Source organism: Callithrix jacchus, chromosome 2 (assembly GCF_049354715.1).
Source record: "Callithrix jacchus isolate 240 chromosome 2, calJac240_pri, whole genome shotgun sequence".
Classification (NCBI taxonomy): domain Eukaryota; kingdom Metazoa; phylum Chordata; class Mammalia; order Primates; family Cebidae; genus Callithrix; species Callithrix jacchus.
In genome coordinates, this window is record NC_133503.1 from 116,527,911 (window position 1) to 116,546,926 (window position 19,016).

At 39.1% G+C, this 19,016-nt stretch overlaps 1 protein-coding gene across 35 annotated transcripts in view; it reads left to right on the forward strand.

The window, feature by feature from the left end:
- The first annotated feature begins 829 nt into the window (after positions 1–829).
- The window catches only part of ARB2A (ARB2 cotranscriptional regulator A), a 513,783-nt gene continuing 495,596 nt past the window's right edge, over positions 830–19,016 (forward strand). For all 35 annotated transcript variants that reach the window (XM_078365170.1, XM_054252603.2, XM_035291203.3 and 32 more), the window contains exon 1: positions 830–990. The gene's annotated coding sequence lies outside the window, so the exon portion shown is untranslated. The remainder of the gene's footprint in view (positions 991–19,016) is intronic.

The following is a 19,016-nucleotide window of genomic DNA, read 5'->3' on the forward strand; positions in this document are numbered from 1 at the left end:
ATTTGTAAATAAATAAATGAATAGCATTGTACTTTTATGAAGGAAACAAGTAAGGAGTAGAGATTAAGAAGTAAAACTATGTGGGAGTGAAGTATAGAGAGTCTGGGATCTCCTCTTTGAAGAACATCGTAACTGTTGGTTTACTTGTCAGCCACCAGTCCTTCCTTCTACTTAGCTGCCTGAGACGAGAGGAGGTCTAACTCAGCTTTTGCCCCAAGCATCTAGATTAGCCTAATTCATTAAATTAACAGTTTTGGACTAAATACGCTGAGGGTAGTATCCAAAAATTAAAAATCAGTTGCTCCCATCCCTCCCCACAGATGTACCCTTGAAATACCTTTCAAATCTGTTTCTGGAAAAAACATTAATATCCATTAAGATTTCCATTTGAGTCAAGTATGATAACGAGAAAACTTTCAATTGTCATTAGCATGCTAGCATTAACTTCCTGTTTTACATGTCACAATTCGAAGGTAAATTTTATCTTCCAAATCTCGACCTCCCGGTTTTTCTGGAGTTGAATGGGCAGGGTAAAGTCAGATACACTGTCAGTGGGGAGTGGGAAATTGGCTGTAAGGCCATCCTCAGAATGGTTTTTAAAATTCCGCCTGGAGAACAAGGTTTTAGGGTGGCGTCGTCCGCTACGGCTACCCAGGCAGCCTTAATAAGGAAGGGCGAGCAGAGAGCAACACTACACAAAAGGTCTACATTTAATTCAAGCGGGCCACTCTCTTCAGCGCACCTATCACCACAGAACCAACCCGGGGGCCGCGCCCCGCCTATTTCCGGGTTGTCTTCGCCGCTGCCGTCGCGTGCGTAATGACGTGTCAGTCTCCTGCAGACCCCGGAAGTGCAACTCTAACTTGGTCGGGGCGCGGATCCCGAGAGGGAAAGTCATAACAACCGCACGAGGGAGTTCGACTGGCGAACTGGAAGGCCACGCCTCCTCCCGCCTGCCCCCTCAGCCCTGTAGCTGGGGGCAGAGCTCAGGTAGGACTGCGTTTGCGGGGTTGTGAGCTCCGGGGGCAGGCCTGGGTCGAAATCCGAGGAGGGGGCTGGCCTGGGTCGGTCTTGGGCGGGAGTCGCTGGTCCTGGGGCCCGAGGCTGTCACAACCACGCTGCGTTCCCTGCGGACACCTCTGACCTGTGCCTGGGCCCCCGCTGATGGGCAGGTCCCATGTGCCATTTCCACCCCCCAGGCGGGAGCGACACGTGTGTTCCCTGGATGACTTTCCTTATATCTGGGCGTATGGGATTCTGGGAGTCCCTGGAGACAGAGTAATGGGCCCTCCTCCGCTTTCTGGGAAGAGGAGTTATTGTGGTTCTTTGATTAATTTTTTTTTCCCTACAAAAAGTGTTATTAACCGCCAACGCTTTACCAGAAGTCATTCACTGCAGGTGGATGAAAATGCAGTATAAAATGCTCTCAAAACTTGTAACATGCATGAGCACAGGTGGGACGTTTCTCTGGGATGCAGTATGAATTAAGTGTCGAATACTTTTGACTTTGAAATAAAGTAAGTATGTTTTGGAAGCAGTCTTCTCTTTCCCTCATCCAGGTATTTGACATATAGTGCTCCACGGTATAAGTCTGCTGGGCCAAGAAACTCATTATTTGTGTTTTGGATATACTGTATTTAGTGACATGCAGTGTTGTTGAATTTGTCCGTTTCTCCCAAGTCCTCAAAAAGGCTGTAGAGGGAAAAAATCTCTGGATTTTGTCTGCAAGTGCCTCGTATGTTTATGAAAATACCAATGCGATTTTTTTAATGCAGTACATGACATCGTTTGTATTAACACATGCCATATAGTGCATAATAAATATCACATTTATAAGGGCTTTATCCTACAATGCGAGGGACAGTTACACTGTATACATTTAGCAAATGTAGACACCTAGTAAGAGTGTTTTTGGATCTGCTTTTCTAAGGCCCCAGTGACAGTGCTGGTACCAGGCTTCTTTTAGACTTTTAAACTAGCTGTTACTTCTACTTAGCCAGTGAAGCCTACACAGAAAAGTTGGGGGTGCTCAGGAAGCTTTCAGACTATGACTGCTGCATATGGTAGAATAGTACCAGGGCCAAAGGGGAAATATTATCTATGAAACCATGAGCATCCACGTGTTTATTCATTTAGCCAATATTTTCTGGCAACCTTCAGTGTGCGGGATAGTGTTCAGGTCATGGGAAGACAGTAGTGAACAAAATAGAAAGTCCTTTTGCTCCTGGAGCTTACATTCTAGTTGATGGAGAGGTATAATTAACAAGCAAATATTTAACAAGTAGTGTTTAAGAGATATAGAGAAAGGGTGAGTGCAGTGGCACACGCCTGTAATCCTAGCACTTTGGGGAGGCAGAGGTGGGCAGATTGCCTGAGCTCAGGAGTTCGAGACCAGCCTGGACAACAAGGTGAAACCCCATCTCTACTAAAATACAGGAAATTTGCTGGGTGTGGCGGCGTGCGCCTGTAGTCCCAGCTACTTGGGAGGCTGAGGCAGGAGAATTGCTGAACCAGAGAGGCGGAAGTTGCAATGTCTCCAGATCAGGCCACTGCACTCCAGCGTGGGTGACAGAGTGAGACTCCCTCTCTAAAAAAAAAAAGAGGTATGGAGAAAAATAAAGCAAATTAAGGGGAAAGAGAGTGCTAGAGGATGCCATTTTGATAGGGTGGTCAGTCCCAGCCTCTCTGATAAGGGAACATTTAAGTAGAGATATGAATGAAGTGAGATAGTTAGCTCTGCAAGTATCTGGGGAATTAGTTGGCCTAGTACAAAGGCACAGAGACAGGAGCATGTTTGATATATTTTGGAATAGCAAGAATGTAGGCATGGAGGCAGCAATCTCAACAATATTCCGTAATTTGGGTGCATGAGGGATTTTATTTATTTACAGTTTATTTTTCTCAGCTTTCCTAGACAGACCCCTGAGGAGAATCTGGCTTCTGTAGATATGTAGAGATGTTTCCACGCTCTTCATTGAGCTCTAACAAAAGTAAGCACTATTTACTCAGTTTTATACAACTTGCACTGTCTCTGTTTTTAGAGTCAGATTGGGTTTGCACAGTAGTCATGGAGTGACTTTACTTTTCACTCATTCTCCGGAAGTTTTTCATCATCCGTAATTGAAACTTCATACCTATTAAACTCTCACACCTCATTTTCTGTTACCTTCAGCCCCTGATAATTGCCAATCTACTTTCTGCCTCTTATGAATTTGACTACTCTAGGTGTCTGACATAAGTGGAATTATGCGCTATTTAACCTTTTGTGACTGTCTTATTTCATTTAGTATAATGTCTCCAAGGTTCATCCATGTTGTAGCATGTATCAGAATGTTCTTTTTAAGGTGAAATACAATTATCCATTGTGTGTGTATGCTGTTAATACATTTTGTTTATCCATTCATTTGTCCATGGATACTTAGATTGTTTCCATCTTTTGGTTATTGTGAATAATGCTGCTTTGAACATGAGAGTGCAAATATCTGTTCAAATCTCTGCTTTCATTTCTTTTCGATATCTGTCCGGAAGGGAAATTGCTAGATCACATGGACATTTTATATGTCTCCATATATTTGAGGAATTGACACACTTTTCCACACCAGCCACCTCATTTCACATTCCCACCAGCAAAGCAAAGGAGTCTGGTTTCTGCACATCCTCACCAACATTTCTCCACATCCTTGCCAAACACATTTTTTTGGTTATTTGATAATAGCCATCCTGATGGGTGTAAAGTAGTATCTCTCTGTGTTTTTAATTTACATTTCTCTAATGATTGCTGATGTTAAGCATCTTTTCATTTACTTTTTGACCACTGGTATATATTTTTGGAGTTCTATGAATTCATTTTAAGATATGATTTAATAAAAATTTTTGGAGATTTATTTGGTGGACTTTTTAAGGGTTTAGAAGGCAGCCACCATATCTGTTATTGCTTTTTAACTCTTTGATTCTATAATTGTAAAACCTCCAATTGTCTATAGACTATGTATCTGTAGTAACTCCAAACTTATGAATAAAAAAGAAACCCATTTTTTATAATAATAAATAAATCTTTTGGTTCAAATTGCCATGAAAACAGTTCAGAAAAGCCAAAGACTGTCCTCTCCTGTTTTGATTTTTTTTTTCTTTTTCATTGGAAGGAAAGGAGTATATTAAATGGTTGACTGTGCCTGTGTAGTAGATTTATTTTTTTTGTAGCTGAGAAGAGTGGGGACCAAAAGAGTCAAATATGATGAAGAAACAGAAAAGATGTTTTAGATATCAGTGTAGCAGTTGGATTTGACTAGATGGAGAGTGGCAAAAATCAATAATAGCGATGGATGATAAGCCCCAGAATTGACAGAAGAGAGGGCACCCAGCATCAAAAAGAAAAAAAGTAATATAGCTCTACAGATTAGAATAGTATGGAGGGTAGAATGAGGGAGTGCAAATCACCAGTTTCATCTCAGTATGTGATTCTGAATTACTCAGTTGGCCCTCAGTAATCCACTAAGATCTACTGTATTCAACAATGAGTGCTTGGAAGGTATGCACTGTATACAGTCCTATAGGAATAAGCCAAGTTGTTCAGATCATGTACCACATAATTTCTTTTTGTAGAGTTATGAGTTCAATTGAGTAATTTGAGTGTGTAATTTAACAATGTACAAAATGATAACAATTTTTAAAAATATAATCTGTTAAGAAGGAAGGGAAGTTTTTAAAACCAAAAATGTCCAATTGCTCATGAGTTCAAGGTAACAATGTCTTTTTTTGTTGTTGTTAGCCCTGAATGTTTTGTACACTGTCATAATTTATTAGATACTCTTGAGGGGTGCTACGTTGAGCCATTTCAGTTATAAAGCTCATTTAAATAAATTACTTTGCTTTAATTTAATGAGTAAAAAATTGTATCACAATTTTACTTATAACTTCATGGCAAATTAAAATTGATTACTACAGATGAGATGGCAGATGACTGACTTACTCAAGGTTTCAAAGCTAAGTTACAGAAAAATTAGAGACAGAATTGCTATGGTGCTTTCTCTAATATTTTTTATTGTCTTCATTTTGGGGAAATGATCTCTTTTGTAATATACATAATTGACATAATTTTTGCTTCAGAGAAAATAACACTGTGAAGACCATCAAAGCAAAGCTTATTATTGTATATTTCCATTTCTTCTTATCAGATTATTTGTTTTTTACTTGGAAATTGCTAAGAGAGTGATTTTATCTTATTTTTAAACTTTTATTCCTTTTCAATGTTTATTTTAGTTCAGGGGGTACATGTGCAGTGACCTGAAAGGTAGTTTTTCAACTCTCATCTTCTTCTCAGCCTCCCCATTGTGTACTGTTCCCTTGTTTGTCCATGTATACTTGATGTTTAGCTCTCACATATAAGTGAGAACATGTGGTTATTTATTTATTTTTTTTTCTGCATTGATTCAGTTAGGATAATGGCCTCCAGTTCTATCCATGTTGCTGCCAAGGACATGATTTTATTCTTTTCTATGCCACACTTTCTTTATTCAATCCTCTGTTGATGGGTATGTAGGTTGAGTCCATGTCTTTGCTTTTTTGAATAGTACTGTGATGAACATATAAGTGCATGTTGTCTTTTTGTTAGAATGATTTATATTCCTTTGGGTATGTACCCAGGAATGGGATTGCTGAGTTCAATACCTGTTCTTTCTTTTAAAGTTGTTTGATAAATCTCCAAACTGCTTTCCACAGTAGTTGAACTAGTTTACATTCCCCCAGCACTGTATAAGCATTCACTTTTCTTCACAACCTCAGTAGCAGCTGTTACTTTTTGACTTTTTAGTATTAGCCATTCCAATTGTTGTGAGATAGTTCTCATTTTGGTTTTGATTTGCATTTCTCTAATGATCAGTGATGTTGAGCATTTTTTCATATGCTTGTTGGCTATATATATCTTGTTTTTAGAATTGTCTGTTCATGTTCTTTGCTCATTTTTAATGGTTTTTATTTATTTATTTATTTATTTATTTATTTTTTTGCTTAATTTGTTTAAGTTCCTTATAGATCCTGGCTATGGGACTTTTGTAGGATACATAGTTTGAAAATTTTTCTCCCATTCTGTAGGCTGTCTGTTTACTCTGTTGGTAGTTTCTTTTGCTGTTAAGAGGCTCTTTGGTTTAATTACGGCTTTATTTTCAATTTTTATTTTTGTCTTCATTCGAAATCTTTGCCAGGGCCTAGGTTCAGAATGGTATTGCCTAGATTTTCTTTTAGAGTTTTTATAGTTCTAGTCTTTACCTGTAAGTCTTTAATTCATCTTGAATAGATTTTTGTGTATGGTAAAAGGAAATAGTTCAGTTTCAGTCTTCTGCATAAGGATAGCCAGTTGTCCTAGCACCCTTTATTGAATAGGGAGTCTGTTCTCCATTGGTTGTTATTGTTGACTTTGTCAAAGATCAGATGGTTTTAGGTGTGTGGCTTTATTTCTGGGTTATCTGTTCTGTTCCAATGTTTTATGTGTCTTTTTTTTTTTTTCCAGTACCATGCTGTTTTAGTTACTGTCTTTTTTTCTTTTTTCCTGTACCATGCTGTTTTAGTTACTATAGCTTTGTAGTACAGTTTGAAGTCAGATGGTGTGATGCCTCTGGCTTTGTTCTTTCTGCTTAGGATTGCTTTGGGTATTCAGGCTGTTTCTTGGTGCCATATGAATGTTAGATTTTTTTTTTCTAGTTCTGTGAAAAACGTCATTGGTAGCTTGATAGGAGTAGCATTGAATCTGTAAATTGCTTTGAGTGGCATGGCCATTTTAATAATATTAATTCTTTCTATCCATGTGTATGGAATATCTTTCCATTTGTGTTGTTTCTGATTTCTTTAGCAGCACTTTGTAATGCTCATTGTAGAGATCTTTCATCTCCCTGTTGAGCTGTATGCCTGGGTATTTTATTTCTTTCATGGCTATTGTGAATGGGATTGCATTCTTGATTTGGCTCTCAGTTTGGACATTGTTGCTGAAATGCTACTGATTTTTTGACATTGATTTTGTATCATTCCAATTTTAGTATATGTGCTACTGGAGCAGGCACTACATTGATTTTGTATACTGAAACTTTTCAGAAGTTTATCAGATCTAGGAGCTTTTAAGTAGAGAGTGTGGGATTTTCTAAGTATAGAATCAAATCATATCATATCAGCTGTGAACAGAGATAGTTTGACTTTCTTTCTATTTGGATGCCTGTTGCTTAATTGCTTTGGTGGGAATTTCCAGTACTATGTTAAATAGTTGTGGTGAGAGTGGGCATGTTTGTCTTGTTCTGGTTTTCAAGGGAAATGTCTCTAGCTTTTGCCCATTTAGTATGATGTTTGCTGTGGGTTTGTCATAGATGGTTCTTTTAAATTAAGGTATGCTTGTTCAATGCCTGGTTTCTTGAAAATTTTTAACACGAAGCGAGGTTAAATTTTTTTTTTTTTTTTTTGAGACGGAGTTTCGCTCTTGTTGCCCAGGCTGGAGTGCAATGGCACGATCTTGGCTCACCGGAACCTCCACCTCCTGGGTTCAGGCAATTCTCCTGCCTCAGCCTCCCGAATAGCTGGGATTACAGGCACGTGCCACCATGCCCTGCTAATTTTTTGTATTTTCAGTAGAGACGGAATTTCACCATGTTGACCAGGATGGTCTCGATCTGTTGACCTCGTGATCCACCCGCCTCGGCCTCTCAAAGTGCTGGGATTACAGGCTTGAGCCACCGTGCCCCGCCAGTGATGTTAAATTTTATCAAAAGTCTTCTGCCTCTATTGAGGTGATCATATGGTTTCTGATTTTAGTTTTGTTTATGTGATTTATCACATTTACTAATTTGCATATGTTGATCCAACCTTGTATACTAGGAATAAAGCCTTCTTGATCATGGCAGATTAGGTTTTTGATGTGCTGCTGGATTTGTTGTGCTAGTATTTGTTGAGGATTTTTGCATCTATATTCATCAGGGATATTGGCCTAAAGTTTTCTTTTGTCATTGTGTTTCTACAAAGTTATAGTATCAGAGTGATGATAGCTTCATAGAATGATTTGGCAAGGAGTGCCTTCTTGGTTTTTGGAGCAGTGTTAGTAGGGTTGGTATCAGCTCTTTTTTTTTTTTTTTTCTGAGATGGAGTGTCTCTCTGTCACCCAGGATGGAATGCAGTGGTATTTGAGATGGAGTCTCTCTATGTTGCTCAGGATGGAGTGCAATGGCATGATCTCCACTCACTGCAACCTCTGCCTCCAGGGTTCAAGCAATTCTCCTGCCTCAGCCTCCTGAGTAGCTGGGACTACAGGCAAGTGCCACCACGCCTGGCTAGTTTTTGTATTTTTAGTAGAGATGGGGTTTCACCATGTTAGCCAGGATAGTCTCAATCTCCTAACCTTGTCTTCTGCCTGCCTTGGCCTCCCAAAGTGCATTACAGGCATGAGCAACCACGTTCAGCCAAGCTCTTCTTTATTTGTCTGGTGGAATGTGAATCTGCCTTTTCCAGGGCTTTTTCTGGTTGTAGGCTTTTTATTACTGAATTCATTTTGAAATTCACTATTGGTCTGTTCAGGGTTTTAATTTCTTCCTGATTCAATCTTAGGAGGCTGTATCTTTTGAAGAACTTACCCATTTTCTCTAAATTTTCTAGTTTGTGTGGGTAGAGGTGTTCATAATAGTCTCTGAGGGTTTCTTTCTATTTCTATGAGGTCAGTTGTAATGTCCAGTTTGTCATTTTTTATTGTGTTTATTTGGACTTCCTGCCTTTTTTCTTTATTTGTCTAGCTAGTGGTCTGTCAATCTTATTTATTCTTTCAGAGAACCATGTTTTGGTTTCATTGATCCTTTGTATAGTTTTCATGTCTCAGTTTTGTTCAGTTCAGCTCTGATTTTGTTTTTTTCTTCTGCTAGCTTTAGGGCTAGTTTACGTTTTTTTTTTTTTTTCTTTTGGTTGCTCTAGGTGTGAAGTTAGGTTGTTAATTTGTGATCTTTCTAACTACTTAATATGGATGTTTAGTCCTGTAAACTTTCCTCTGAAGAGTGCCTTAGCTGTGTCTCAGAGAATCTAGTATGTCATTTCTTTGTTTTCATTAGTGTGAAAACATTTCTTGAATTCTGACCTAATTTCATTGCTTATTGAAAGTCATTTAGGAACAGATTGTTTGATTTTCACATAATCATATGGTTTTGAGAGATTTTCTTGGTGTTGATTTCTGTATTCTTGTACTGTGGTTGAGAGTGTGTTATGATTTCAGTTTTTTCTTTTAATCTGTTGAGAATTCCTTTATGGCTGAATGGTCATATTATAGTATGTGTCATATGCAGATAAAAAGAATGTATATCCTGCTGTGCTTGAGTGGAGTGTTCTGTAGATGTCAGTTAGGTCCATTTGGTCAAATGTCAAGTTTAGGTCCTGAATATCTTGGTTAGTTTTGTGCCTTGGTGATCTGTCTAGTACTGTCAATGGGTATCAAGATGAGGTCTTCCACTATTATTGTGTGGTTATCTCAGTCTCTTTGTAGGTCTCTAAGAACTTGTTTTATGAATCTGGGTGCTCCAGTGTTGGATGCATGTATATTTAGGATAGTTATGTTTTCACGTTGAATTGAACCCTTTATCATTATATAATGCCCTTCTTAGTCCTTTTTGATCATTGTTTCTTTAAAGTCTGTTTGTCTTAAAGTTAAAGAGCAACCCTGTCTCTTTTTTGTTTTCTGTTTGCTTGATAAATTTTTCTCTATCCCTTAGTTTGGGCCTGTGGGTGTCATTGTGTGTGAGATGGGTCTCTTGAAGATAGCATATAGTTGGGTCTTGTTTCTTTATTCAAATTGCTACTCTTATCTTTAAGTGGTGCAGTTAGTCCATTTATATTCAAGGTCAGTATTGATATGTGAGGATTTGATCCTGTTATTATGCTGTTAGCTGCTTGTTATATACATTTGATTGTGTAGTTGCTTTATGGTGTCAATGGTCTATGTATGTAAGTGTGTTTTTGTGGTGGCTTATAATGGCCTTTCTTTTTCATGTTTAGATTAGTGCTTCCATAAAGACCTCTTACAAGGCAAATCTAGTGGTAGTTAATTCCTTAGTATTTGCTTATCTGAAAAGGATTTTATTTTTCTTTCCCTAATGAAGCATAGTTTGGCTAGATATGAAATTCTTAGAGTGTCCTTTCTTTAAGAATGCTGAATAAAGGTCCCCAATCTCTTCCGACTTGTAGGGTTTCTGCTGAAAGGTCAGCTGTTAGCCTGATGGGATTCCCTTTGTAGGTAACCTCTCCCTTCTTTCTAGCTTCCTTTAAGATATTTTTCTTTCACTTTGACCTTGGAGAATTTGATGACTATTTGTCTTCAGAATGGTTGTCTTGAATAGTATCTTACAGGGGTTTTCTGCAGTTTCTGAATTTGAATGTTGACCTCCTCGTTGAGGTTAGGAAAATTTTCATAATTTTTAATTATGTTTTTCAAGTTACTTGCTCTCTGTCTCTTTCAGGTATGCCAGTGTGTCACATGTTTTGGTCTGTTTATATAATCCCATATTTTTTGGAGGTTTTGTTTATTATTTTTATTCTTTTGCCTTTATTTTTATCTGATTGAGTTCATTCAAAGAACTGGTCTCTGAACTCTGAGATTCTCTCCTCGGCTTTGTCTATTCTTTCCTCAGTACTTCTGATTATATTATGAAATTCTTTTAGTGAATTTTTCAGCTCTATCAGATCAATTTGGTTTCTTCTTAAAGTGACTATTCATCTGTAGGTTCTTGTATTTTATTGGATTCCTTAGATTCCTTGGATTTGGTTTCAATTTTCTCCTGAATCTTGGTAATCCTCCTTGCCTTCCAGATTCTAAATTCTATGTCTATAATTTCAACCTGGTTAAGAACCATTCTTGGGCAGGTGGGGCAGTCATTTGGAGGTAGGAAGACACTCTGACTTTTTTTTTTTACTTTAGAATTATTGATATTTATTATTTTCTATGATATAGTCAAAGTTAATTTTCAGGAAGAAAGTTTCATTTTGTAATTATTCACTATTTATCCTATGATGGGGAGAGCTTTGGTATTCTTTTTTTTTCTTCCTGGTTACTCGTTTCTTTTAAAAAATATATTTTAGGTTTGGGGATACATGTGTAGGCTTGTTACATAGATAACACATGTCATAGGGTTTGTCGTACATATTATTACATCACCTAGGTATTAAGCTCAGTACCCAATAGTTATCTTTTCTGATAATTTTCTTCCTCCCCGTCTTCCTCTCTCAGGTAGATCTCAGTGTCTGTTCCCTTCTTTGTGTTCATAAGTTATCAACATTTAGCTCCCACTTATAAGGGAGAACATGCAGTATTTGGTTTTCTGTTACTGCCTTAGTTTATGAAGGATGATAGCCTCCAGCTTTATCCATGTTCCTGCAGAAGACATGATCTCATTCTTTTTTATGGCTGCATAATATTCCATGGTATGTATGTACCCCATTTTCTTTATCTAGTCTATCATTGATGGTCATTTAGTTTGAGTCCATGTCTTTGCTGTTGTGAACAGTGCTGCAGTGAACATTCAGGTGTCTGTGTCATTATGGTAGACATTCCTTCTCTGGGCGTAACGGTATTGCAGCATCAAATGGTAGCCCTGTTATTAGCTCTTTGAGGAAACGCTATACTGCTTTCTACTATTGTAGAACTAATTTACACTCCCACCAACAGTGTCTCAGGATTCCCTTTTCTCCGTAACCTCACTGGCATCTGTTATTTTTGGACTTTTTGTAATAGCCCTACTGACTGGTGTGAGTGAGATGGCATCTCATTGTGGTTTCGATTTGCATTTCTCTAATGATGAGTGATATTGAGCTTTTTTCATATGCTTATTGGCCACATATATGTCTTTTAAGAAGTATCTGTTTATGTCCTTTGTTCACTTTTTAATGGGGTGGTTTGTTTTTCTCTCATAATGTTGTTTGAGTTTCTTGTGGATAGTAGATTTTCTCCTGAATTTCAATTTTTGCAAACCATGCATCTGAGATAGATTTTTTCCCCCATTCTGTAGGTTGTCTGTTTACTCTGTCGATAGTTTCTTTTGCTGTGCAGAAGCTCTTAAATTTAATTAGATCCCATTTGTCAATTTTGCTTTTGTTGTGATTGCTTTTGGTGTCTTTGTCATGAATTCTTCACCTGTTCCTAGGTCCAGGATGGTATTGCCTAGGTTGTTTTCCAGTGTTTTTATAATTTTGGGTTTTACATTTAAGCCTTCAATCCATTTTGAGTTTATTTTTGTATATGTATAAGGGAGGGGTCCAGATTCAATCTTCTGTATATGGATAGCCATTTATCTCAGCACCATTTATTGAATAGGGAGGAATCTTTTCCCCATTGCTTGTTTTTGTCAGGTTTGTTGAAGATCAGATGGTCATAGATGTGTGGTCTTACTTTTGGCTCTCTACTCTGTTCTATTGATCTATATGCCTGTTTTTGTACCCATACCATGCTGTTTTGGTCCCTGTAGCCTTGTAGTATAGTTTGAAGTCAGGTAACATGATACTTCCAGGTTTGTTCTTTTTGCTTAGTATTGTGTTGGCTATTTGAGTTCTTTTTTGATTCCATATAAATTTTAAAATAATTTTTTCTAGTTCTGTGAAGAATGCCTTTGGTAGTTCAATAGGAATAGCATTGAATCTGTAAATCGCTTTGTGTAATATAGTCATTTTAATGATATTGATTCTTCCTTTATAGCAGCATGGGATGTTTTCTGTTTATTTGTGTATCATATCTGATTTCTTTCAGCAGTGTTGTGTAATTCTCAACATGAAGAGATCTTTCACCTCCCTGGTTAGCTGTATTCCTAGGGGTGTGTGTGTGTGTGTGTGTGGCAATTGTGAATTGGATTGCCCTTCTGATTTGGCTCTCAGTTTGGTTGTTGTTGGTCTGTAGGAATGCTAGTGATTTTTGTATGTTGATTTGTATCCTGCAACTTTGCTGAAGTTGTTTGTCAGCTGAAGGAGATTTTGGGCTCTGATTATGGGGTTTTCTAGATATACAATCATGCCATCTGCAAACAGGTAATTTAACTTCCTCTTTTCCTATTTGGATGCCATTATTTCTTCCTCCTGCCTGTTTTCTTATGGCCAGGACTTCCAATACTATGTTGAATAGATGTGGTGAGAGAGGGCATCCTTGTCTTGCACTGGTTTTCAGGGGAATGCTTCCAGCTTTTGCCCACTTAGTATAATGTTGGGTGTGGGTTTCTCATAGATGGATCTTATTATTTTGAGTTATGTTCCTTCAATACCTAGTTTATTGAGAGCTTTTAACATGATAGGATGTTGAATTTTATCAAAAGTCTTTTGAGATAATCATATGGTTTTTGTCTTAGTTCTGTTTATGTGCTGAATCACATTTATTGATTTTCGAATATTGAACCAGCCTTGCATCCTGGGGATGAAGCCTCCTCGATCATGGTGGGTTAGCTTTTTGATTTGCTGTTGGATTTGGTTTGCATGTATTTTGTTGAGGATTCTTGCATCAGTGTTCATCAAAGATAGTGACCTGAAGTTTTCTTTTTCTGTTGTGTCTCTGTCAGATTTTAGTATCAAGGTGATGCTGGTCCCATAGAATGAGTTGGGGAGAAGTCCCTCTTCCTCAGTTTTTTTGGAATAGTTTCTGTAGGAATGGTACCAACTTTTCTTTTTGTTTTCTTTTATTTGAGACGGAGTTTCACTCTTGTTACCCAGGCTGGAGTGCAATGGTGCAATCTTGGCTCACCGCAACCTCCGCCTCCTGGGTTCAGGCAATTCTCCTGCCTCAGCCTCCTGAGTAGCTGGGATTACAGGCATGTGCCACCATGCCCAGCTAATTTTTTGTATTTTTAGTAGAGACGGGGTTTCACCATCTTGACCTCGTGATCCACCCACCTTGGCCTCCCAAAGTGCTGGGATTACAGGCACAAGCCACCGCACCTGGTCTGGTACCAGCTTTTCTTTGTACATCTGGTAGTGTATGGCTGTGACTCTATCAGGTCCTGGGCTTTTTTTGGTTGGTAGACTACTTATTAGTGATTCAACTTTGGAGCTGATTATTGGTCTGTTCAGAGAATCTGTGTCTTTCTGGCTCAGTCTTGGGAGGGTGTATGTGTCCAGGAATACATATATCCAGCTCATCTAGGTTTTCTATTTTGTTTGCATAGAGGTGTTTATAGTAGTTTCTGGTGATTGTTTTTGTTTCTGTGGGGTCAGTAGTAATATTCCCTTAGTAATTGCTAATTGTATTTATTTGGATCTTCTTTTGTTTTTCTTAATTGGTCTAGCCGTGGTTTTTTTTTTTTTTCTTATTTTTTTCAAAAACATTGACTCCTAAATTTGTTGATGTTTTGAATTTTTTTGTGTGTTTTGAGTTCCCTTTAGTTCAGCTCTATTTTTGTTATTTCTTGTCTTTTCCTAGTGTTGAGGTTGATTTGCTATTGTTTCTTTCATTCTTTCAGTTGTGAAGTTAGGTGTTAATTTGAGATGTTTCCAGTTTTTTGATGTGAGCATTTAGTGCTGTGAATTTCCCTTTTAACATTGCTTTAGCTATGTTCCAGAGATTCTGGTATGTTGTATCTTTGTTCTCATTATTTTCAGGGAACTTCTTGATTTCTGCCTTAATTTCATTATTTACCCAAAAGTAATTCGGGAGCATTTGTTTAATTTTTATATATTTGTATGGTTTTGAGTGATTTTCATTGTGTTGATTTATATTTTTATTGTGCTGTGGTCCGAGAGACACTATGACTTTTTGAGTTGCCATAGTCCTGGTTCTTCATCTTTGTGGCCTGATGTTCCTTTAATCTTGGTTGTTGCTGTCCTTTGGAAGAGGCTTTTTGCTTTTTTACTCCTTGATGCCTTTGATGGTTTGACTATTCTTTTTTTTTTTGAGATGGAGTTTTGCTCTTGTTATCCAGGCTGTAGTGCAATGGCGCCATCTCGGCTCACCGCAACCTCCGCCTCCTGGGTTCAGGCAATTCTCCTGCCTCAGCCTCCTGAGTAGCTGGGATTACAGGCACGTGCCACCATGCCCAGCTAATTTTTTTTTTTGTATTTTTAGTAGAGACAGGGTTTCACCATGTTGACCAGGATGGTTTCGATCTCTTGACCTCGTGATCCACCCTCCTCAGCCTCCCAAAGTGCTGGGATTGCAGGCTTGAGCCACCGCGCCCAGCCAGTTTGACTGTTCTTTACATTGGTGTCAGTCAGCTATCTTCATTTCTGGATGGTCTCAGGGGACCAAGGCTCAGCGCAGCACTCCTGGTTTGCATGTTCTAACCCTGAAGGGCTGTGACCTGACCCACAGCTTTGTTCTCTGGCTCCTTGAGGTTAAGCACTTGCTGTGCTGGAGAGTTGAGGTGTTCCCAGTTCACTGGCAACAACACTCCCATGGAGGGTGCTGGCAAAAGCCCTTCATTAGGCCAGTGACAGAGGCCAATGACAGATCTGTGTTCGTGAGTGTGCACCAGCAGGGGTGGGGTTATGACAAAGTAGTGGAAGGAGGTTGTGGGTGAGTGCATGCTGGCAAAGCGGTGTGGAGGGGCTGTGGGTGGGTATGTGCCAATGGGGGCCTGTATTAGTCTGTTTTCATGCTACTGATAGACATACCCAAGACTGGGCGAGTTATAAAAGAGGTTTAATGGAGTTACCGTTACACATGGCTGGGGAGGCCTCACTATCATGGTGGAAGTCAAGGAGGAGCAAGTCACATCTTACATAGATGGCAGCAGGCAAAGAAAGAGCCTTGTACAGGGAAACTCCTGTTTTTAAAACCATCAAATCTTGTGAGACTTATTCACTATCATGAGAACAGCATGGGAAAGACATGCTCCCATGATTCAGTTACCTCCCACTGGTTCCATTCCACAACACGTGGAATTTCAAGATGAGATTTGGGTGGGGACCCAGCCAGACCATATCAGGCCCATCTGCAGAAATTCTGTGATGGTTAGGTAATGTTTGCTAGCTGATGGTGGCCATTGGAAAGTGCCCCTTTTTGATATCTGAGACAATGCTGCAAGCTATGTGGTCAGGCAGGGATGGTAGAGGTTGGCAGATGGGGCGGGGACGCTCCCATCTGGATTAACTTGCCTGTCCCTTTCCCTCAGGCAAGTTAGCCCAGTTCTGTTCAGGTCTGACAGTCAATATATGCTAAAGCTGCCTTAAGGAGCATAGTGAACTTTGTGGGATAGCTGTCCCTGTCTGTGCTCCACCGCAGCCATTTCTGCACCAAAGCCTCTGGGCTCTGCTCAGCCTGGAGTCCTGTCCCTGCCACTTCTCCAAGCAGGTCTCCCTGCCAGCTCAAATGTCCATGGGGGTCATCTGGTCTCTTGTAGCTAGGATTCTGGAGGTCCATTGTGAGAGTAGGCCACTCCACATCTATTTAAATCATCCCTTCTCTAGGAGCTGCTCAAGGCCAGAAATGAATCCTGGTGCTCAGCAACCCTGTGTTGAATTCCAAGCTTCCTCCTCCTTCAACCGAGGGTCTGTATTCTCTCTCTGTTCACTCTCAATGCCTTCCTCCCAAAAATTTGCTTGAAATGTGCTGGTGTTCGTGATGGTCTGTTCTCTCAGTGGAAGAAGCTGTTCCTCCCTACATCTAGTTGGCCATTATGGCTCTTCTCTCACTGTATATTTATTTTAATCATAGTCTAGATTGACAGTGTACCATGCCTTGCTTTGCTCAGAAGTTAAAGAGGCGCTAACAAGACTAAGACTGGATTTGGACCCTTGTAAGGCCCTTTAATAGCTCTTTATGGGGATGATTATAACCACCAGTGTAACTACTAACTATTTGGAATATAGCTAGTATTCCTACTCCCTGCCAATCATATTGCCATCATATATAATCAGTAATAAGAAAACAGTAGAAAAGATACTTGTAGCTCAGGAGACACACTACTTTTATTAAAAAAGAATAATTCAGACTGGGCGCGGTGGCTCACCCCTGTAATCCTGGAACTTTGGGAGGTCAGTGCAGGCAGATCATGAGATCAGGAGATTGAGACCATCCTGGCTAACACAGTGAAACCCTGTTTCTACTAAAAATACAAAACATTAGCCAGGCATGGTGGTGGGCGCCTGTAGTCCCAGCTACTCGGGAAGCTGAGGCAGGAGAGTCGTTGAAGTTTGCAGTGAGCTTAGATCATGCCACTGCACTCCAGACTGGGTGACAGAGTGAGAGACTCCGTGAAAAAACAGACAAACAAACAAACAAACAAACAAACAAAACAAAAACAATTCAGAGTCAATATCCAAGTTAATGAAGGAGTACAACTGATACCCCTTTGCCCTACAAAGCATAACATAATTTTATATGCTTATATAAAATGTGGAACAAGCTACAATTGTGACCAAGTATATACCTAAGATGAGACAAGTAAAAAATATGAAAAGATTGATTGTTAGATTAGATGCTCTCTTGATCTGAGTTATTCTTCTTTATATCGTAATTTTTGCCTATATTATGGAAATGACTATAGAATTAAGTAGTTTGGAATTTTGTTAATAATCTTGATCCATTTGGTGTAATAAACTCTGATTAATTGGAATACTTTTATTAAATGGTCATATCTGAGAATTGATGGGAAGAAAAGTCAGATCAGGCTGCTTGAAGACTTTGGAATAGAAAAGAAAGAATTTATTTTAGTAGGGATTGGTTGAACGAGGATAAGACTCTGGTCTCAGAAGTGATGGAGAGCAGGAGAGATAAATGAACAGGGAAAGGCCTAAGGTCTAGATGAGGAAAAAAAACATGGCAAGAGTCAGGAAGATTTTTAGTTATTTGAATCAGTAATAGATGGATACCTAGACAAAAGGCAATCTGGACTTCATATTTCAGGATATTACCTTCTGGTTGGGTGTCTACTATGAAGATAAGACTTTAATATAATATTTTGTATTATAGTAGACAGAAGTAGGTATAGGATGCTATGGGAGTGTTGGAGAAAATTATCCCTAAGTTGAGAACCTGAGGATGGATCATTTAAAATAAAGCAGAAGGACATTTTAGATAGAAGAAATAGCTCTTAGCAGTCTGGTGTTTGTAAAAAAACAGAAAGGAATTTGCAATTACTGGAGGAGAAAATTTGATTGTAGTGAGAGATGGAGTTGAAGAAAGAAATAGGAGCCATGCCATGGCTATGTGTGTATGCATAAGATATGGGCAGAGAAGGCTCGTATAGTTTGCTGAGAAGCTTGAACTTGCTTCTGTAAGCAGTAGGAACTAATGAATGGTTACTTTTATCTCCTATTTAGTAAAAACATAATCTTTCCCAAACAGAAGTATGGCCTTTGCTCTCACTTTATGGATGATGATGTCTTGGGCCACAGTGTTGGTATGATTGAGGATCATGGCTGGCCATGTCCATTTCAGTCTTAGGGTGGGGGTTGCCTGTGCCAGAAATGCTAACTATGTGACTTAGGGAGGGGCTTTTGGTTAAGTGATACTAGTTGACCTGGAGGCTGACCTCAATCATGTGGGCAGTCAATTAGTCATTCATGCCTAAGTAACAGAGTCCCAAGAAAAACTCTGAACACTTTCTTCTGTGAGCCTTCCTGCTTGGCAGTACTCTTGTGTGTATTGTTAAACAGACACCAGGAGAATGATGTGACCATGACATCATTGGGAGGGGACTGTGGCAGTTCCACGTTTGGTACACTCCTAGTCTCTGTCTTAGGCGCTTCTTTTCTTTGCTCCTGTTAATCTATTTCCTTTCCCTGTAATAAACTATAACTGTGAATATAACAGTTTTCAGTGAGTTCTGTGAGTCCTTCCAGCAAATTATGGAAACTGAGGGTGGTTTTGGGAATCCTCTGAACTTAACAATGGCGTGAGAAGTGGGAGTAGTTTCTTTTGTGTTCTGTCTAACTCTGTATGTGCAAAAAAACCCTTTGCATCATCTTTCTCTGCTTCTTTCTTTCTCTAATTTGGGACAAAACTGGCCTTTCTGTTTGAAAGCAGGGATAAACCATGTTGTTGAAGTAATGCATCTTCCAAGATGACAGGATATTGGGGAAAATATCAAGACTATTTT